The sequence below is a fragment of the Formica exsecta genome, unplaced genomic scaffold, assembly GCF_003651465.1.
Source record: "Formica exsecta isolate Colony F162 unplaced genomic scaffold, ASM365146v1 scaffold253, whole genome shotgun sequence".
Taxonomy (NCBI): Eukaryota; Metazoa; Arthropoda; class Insecta; order Hymenoptera; family Formicidae; genus Formica; species Formica exsecta.
In genome coordinates this window covers 58,409-64,850 of record NW_021849803.1, presented here as the reverse complement: position 1 = coordinate 64,850, position 6,442 = coordinate 58,409, and positions in this window count along the sequence as shown.

The window sequence follows — 6,442 nt, the reverse complement described above, 5'->3', positions numbered from 1 at the left end:
TTATTATTAATATATTTATTTATCAATTTTTAACTTCCATAAAAAAAATTATAATTGTTATTTTAACTCTTAAATACTCTTTTCTAATACGCAGCTGTGCATTAACTTTTGAATTTTGCGAATTTTTAATTCAGACGTACAAATCTTTCACAAAAATATTTGTCTCTCAATATTTGTCTTTTTGAAGTATACGCGCGTCCCCAGCGTATTCTGATATCTATATATGATATATATCTTATTATCGAAAAATTTCCAGATTATTTTTACAAGTGCAGCAGTATTTTTATACAGTTTTGTAATAAGCTTTTATCTTCCCCATTTGTGCGTGCAAACTAGAAAATTGATTGTAAAAATATCCGAAAGAAAATATTATTGTAACTTTTTGCCTACAGATTTGCTTCTCTAAATTTTTAAAAAATACTGTACATTTCCGAAATATTCGTTGTTGTCATTCTAGCGTGAAGATACAAAAGACTGCTCCTTCATATCCATAAAATTCAATGTGCTCGATAGTTTGTGATCAGAATACGAGTGCCGGTCGTAGAATCTGACAAGACGACAAGGTGAACAGCTCTGATCCAAAAGATTGGCGGCGATAAAGTGATATGAGATGAAAAGCGTGAAAGAGATGCCACTACGAAATGAGAGAGAACGGTGTATAGAAAGCAAGGGCGCTGATGAAAGAAAGAAACGGAATGAAATGCAGAATGAAGTTGATGCCAGATGAAGCGAGAGGCGAAATGAAGCTGAGGAAGGGCTTTGGAAAGAGCGAGGTGAAGAGGTGGAAAAACGGACGAACACAGGAAGTGGTTCATCGAGTGGCTGATTCGCTGAGAGAAAAGAGGAGAAATATATCTCTGTTCCAATACAAATGACAATTCTAATTCAAGTCTCTGCGAACTTTTTGAAACTTTATCTCATTATTCTTCTCTCTAGATTTTATTATCCAGATAAATTTTATATATGGTACGTATAAGGCACTATCACTTTTAGACATTTTGTCACTTTGAAGTAAAATATTGAAGCAACGCTAGTATGTGTATGTATTTTTTGTCGGTGTTCTCTTTTACAATATTTTATTAATTCTAAAAAAATTTTAATAAAAAATAAAAAAATCCGCTGTTATATCTTATTGTTAGAAGGTAACAAATCTAAAAAATAATTGAATAAGTATAATCGAATAAGTATAAATTTTAATATTACTGATTAATGTTAAATTTAAAATGTATTATACTATACTAATATTCAATAATTTTCTATTATTTCTTAGCAAACATATTTAAAAAATATGAAAAAAATCTTTAATTTTAATATTAATGCTACATCATAAGATGAAATTGATACTAAATTCTTTAAAGGATATTAATATTATTAAGATTCACTCCTTTAGCGAATTCTATAAAGTGTATTGCGCAAGCACAAAGTTCGTCGATCCTAAAATTTTTGTTCACTTCCTCTCGCTTCTAGTCCCGATAGTGACGTTCCTTTCAAGGAAGCTCTCAAAGCCCGCGGCAAAGCCACGCAAACAATGTCGGAACAGACATCTCTTCCCATTCATTCCGCCGACCGCCTTGTCTATTCATTTCCTCCTTACGTACTAGAACTTCGGCCAAGTGACGTCGGACTCTGAATCGACGAGCTTTGATGTCTGAGAATTCTGCGCTCGATCGGGCGGGATATACATACGTACGACGAAAGTTCGAATTCGTGAGGAACACTATCGTCTGTATAATTCGATAATCCAATCGACAACCGTTCGCTCATCGCTTTTGAACAGACATTATTGAGCACTTAAAATCTTGAGAAATATTAAACGCCCTATACAGAATATTTATAATCGCTCAACGAGTATAAATGAATTATGATTTCAAACTTTAAGGAAAATATTACATAAGTCATATTTGAATAAAATCTTAGAAGTTTTTTAGTTATTTTATTTTAGCAATATATATAACATAAAAGTATGTGAATACAATCAATATAATAAATACAAAAATGTGAAAGATTGCCACAGCAGAATCAAACAAATTGTGTTTTTCATCATGAAATTGGAAACATCTAATGTAGCTTTAAATAACATCAAAATATATTAAGCCAACTATACTTTATCATATTGATTTATACATTTTTATATTTCATTAAAAACTGTATTAAGCGTAAAACTCATCGTCAGTTATATTCCTGAAATCCTAAAGATGCAATATTAATAATATATTTTTTGACAAGAAGATAGGAAAGATTCTCACCGAAAATATCTGAGGTACTTGGTGATCTGGAAGCATTCTTTAAATAGGCAAATCGAAAAAATGCTTTAATGATTATGTAAAAAGGAAAGATAAGAAAAATTAGCTCTTTCTCTCTCGATTAACAAACTTACTCTCTTCGTAAGGAATGGCTTGTCGAAGTTAGAAGCGCAATTATTTATCACCATCCCCGGAGCGGCGGCTGCACGAGATCGATCCCACGAAATTTCCGTGATCCGGGAACAGCTGCGGCAATCCGGTGCGGGAATCCGGAGACACGAAGTGGAACCATCGAACCTGACTGACGGTTGCCCGGCGATTTGTAACAAGCACGGCCACGTGCACGATGCGACGTGAGACGGCGGATCTGCAGACAAATTACTTTGTTTTGACGGCCAGGAACCACAGCCCTCGGGGCCAGTCGACATCAATATCGACGATTGGACTGGCCATCCATCCCTCTTGGTGCTGCACGTTTCCGACTGTCCGTGAGACGGAAAACTGCGGAGTTCATAAAATGTCACCGACGGAATATCGAAATAGAATCTTCTCCTTCGGATCTTTCTTCGCTTATAAAATGATTCGATGATTTTTCGAAAGTGGGAAGTATCATTTTGAGAGGATGGATTTCACACGCGGAAACATTTTACCCGCAATAGTTCCACGAAACTCCAATTTTATCAGATATGCTTGTGATGCAGCTCTCCTTACATAAGTCAGTAAAAAAAATCAATAAAAACATCAATAAAAGGAAAATAAAATAAGATGGGACTAAAATAAGATGAGATATATAGACATATATAAAATATATAGGATAAATGCAAATGTAGTATGCTTTTGCATTTATTGAATTCTAAATTTTATTGTATGTGTTATTAATTACTATTCTTAAAGTCTTTTTAATTTTAAACTAAATAAAGAAAAAGAAAACGGTAAAAAATTTTTTTGACATGTACGTAAAAGGCAAATTTTTACATTATATATTCTTTTTATATATATTTTTATTAATGCTTTTAAAATATTTATGGAATATACACAGAGAGAGAGAGAGAAAGAGAGAAATTTAATTAGATAGAACTTCTTTTGGAATAATAATAAAATAATGAACAGGTATTTAAAAAACTGATTTTTTTAAATTTTGCTCTTTTAATTTTTTTATTGTCAATTGGATTTCTTTTTATAAGACTTAGAAAATATATATTTATAGAAAGTAGGCGTTTCTCGTAAAAAAATTAGCTGGCAGCACGATGCAATACTCTAAAGGTTAATCGCCGCACAACAATGCTGTTGCAATAATTCGTGCGATACGCAGGTGCGGTAACGCATACGCATATCCCTCGTATTTCACGCCCCTTTGGTTTCCGCCAGACACAGGCGACCCACGCCGATACTCTGCAGGACGCACAGAGTCTATTGGCATTATGTTTGCGCATCCTTGGATGCGAAATTAACGGTAGCGGTAAACGGGATGCGCATCAGACATATAACAGAAAGACAAAATGCAAAATTGATTAAATTTACCATCGATGAATATAACATTTATTAATGTATCAAAAAACTATATTTCTTTAATCATAATTAAGCTACATCACTCGAGGAAGAGATGGGTCTATATGCAAATAATCAAAGCAGCGCTGCAAAGAGTTAAAAAAATTAATTAAAAAGTTAACTAATATTAATATATGTATTTTATTATTTATAATAAATTTATATCATCCCCAAAATAGCCAGTTATACAAAAAATTAATCAATATAAATAATATTTAAGAGTATTTTGATGCGCAAAACTTTGATTTGAAATAAATTTTTGAGATATATAAAATACACACGTAACAAAAAAAGTGGTTACCAAAAGTAAAAATGTACAACCAGAAATATATATAAATATAATACTGCAATTTTTTTCTCAAAATGTCTTGTTGGAAATCTAAAAACTAGTACTATATACTTATTTATATATAGCAACTGGGCAGTAATATTCTTGAATATGGAATGTATTGAACATTTCTGTTCTATTCTAAGATCGATTTATCTATGCAGGATCGTTATCTCCATTTACATACACGGTATACACAGCCTTGTTTGTTGGAATAGATATTTACCCGATATGTCCAAAGCGGGAAAGTTCGAATTGCACTAGTCAAGATTGCCGGTCGAAACTCCTCTTCGCGACATTCAGGCAAATAGCGCAAATACAACTTGGGCAATTGCCCGTCGAGTTAACAAGCTTGAAATTATTGATGATAACCAATGTAACGCAAAACAAATTTCTTTGGATTATATATATTAAATATCACAAACTTACTAAAACAAATAATTTTTGAAGTTTCCCAAGAGCGCATACGTTATTTTTATAATATATGAATATTGTAGAATATAATAGAAAGGAAAGTCAATTAAAAAGAAAGAATTAAAAAAGATAGCCTAAAAAAACACACACAAAATTAATGCTGATCAATAAATTTAATAAACTTTAATAAATTTAATAAACTTTATGTGTGAACAATTTTATATTAATTTCTCCTTAATAAAAATATAATGTATTCAATAGATTTTATATTATAAGTGATTAAAAAAACAACTTTTAAAAAATTAATTTTTAGATACATGAATAAATAAAAGCGATTTATTTTTTGTTCAATTTTAAGAGAGAGATGTCACTAATACTGAAATAGTATAAAAAATTATATTATTAGTAAATATATATAATTTAAATAACATTTACACTCTCTCTAAAAAGAGAAGAAGGAAAATCTTGTATTTTTTCATGGAACGTTTTCTTAGGTACTCTCTTTATTATGTATCCACACATGTTCTAAAAGGCTAACTAAACAGAAATATTTTTAAGCTGAATGCTGTATATGTATGTGTAAAATCTCTTACCGTTTTTTTTCTCTTCCTCGTCACATAAAAGGAAATAAATGTCAAGAACAAATTTTTTTTTCTACCATTTTTTTTTTTTTTGTTATGAGAAACGAGGAAAAAACAAGATATTATTTCGTATCAAGATATTGATTAAATATATATTTTATATAGCATACCCCGCATATACTATATCATCCTAAAATAGAAAGCCCATAATAATGGAATATCAAGCCAGGGAAGAATGAAAGGGTTGTCAAGAAGGCATCGGGGTCAACATCGCGTCGCGCTCTTTTTTTATCGACAATTTATCAGCGTCCCATGGTGTAGCGTTTGTTAATAAATCTTCCCTCACATGGAATCTGACTCCTTGCGCGCGGCCTGTCAGTATCGGATACATATAGTCGGCGGCGATACCACGGAAAGATTATTACCGCACTGCAACCATGATAGCCACATTTTTCTTCTTCCATTGCCCTTGTGCTCTTGGCCGTCGTCATTCGACTCTCCCCCGTCGGGAGCATCGCTGCCGCAAAACGTTTAGTACCTGTCCCGTTAATAATATTTGCCTCTCCCTATCCTTCTTCTCCCTCGAGACCATCCTGACCAGCCTCACGGAAGTTTGTCGCGCACAATTGGCGCATAACTACTGGTTGACGGTCGGGCACAATCTCTGGAAATTTCACTGACAAAGTTCACGTAAAGACTCTTTAAGCAAAAGTTTAATTGAATATCACTTGCATTTTTAATCCTCAAAATAGTATGATATATCCTAGTATTAATAAAAGTAAAATTAATTTAAAAGATTTTTTGTCAGCAACATTTCTTCACAAATTTTCACCAAATTTTTATTTACAGGCGTCTTTAATTTTAATTCTTTTTTTTACTTATTATATTATATATATATTATTGATTACAATACCACAATATTATTAAAATCTTAATTTTTTAAAAACATTATTTCTAATATTTTTGTTTAAGTAAATTTTATGTTTAATATTCCATTAGCGGCAAAAACAGCATACCGCGAGTGAATTCTAGCCGTCGCGCGGTAGAAAAAGCTGTCAAAATACGCAATCTCTACAATAATAACTTTTCTTTTCAACATATTGGAAATTCGAGAGTAATACATTACAATTTCCTGCGTTCTTTAAAAGCAGTAGTATTAAGTTTGTATTAAATGAATAAAATACAATAAAATAAAGAACGCTTATCGGCGAAAGCAACACGTTACAGGCAGACCTAATTTTCTTTTTTGAATATTAAAATATTAGAAAATAAATTATATATATATAATATTTAATTATCTTTTTTTTTTAAATAATAAAATAATAATA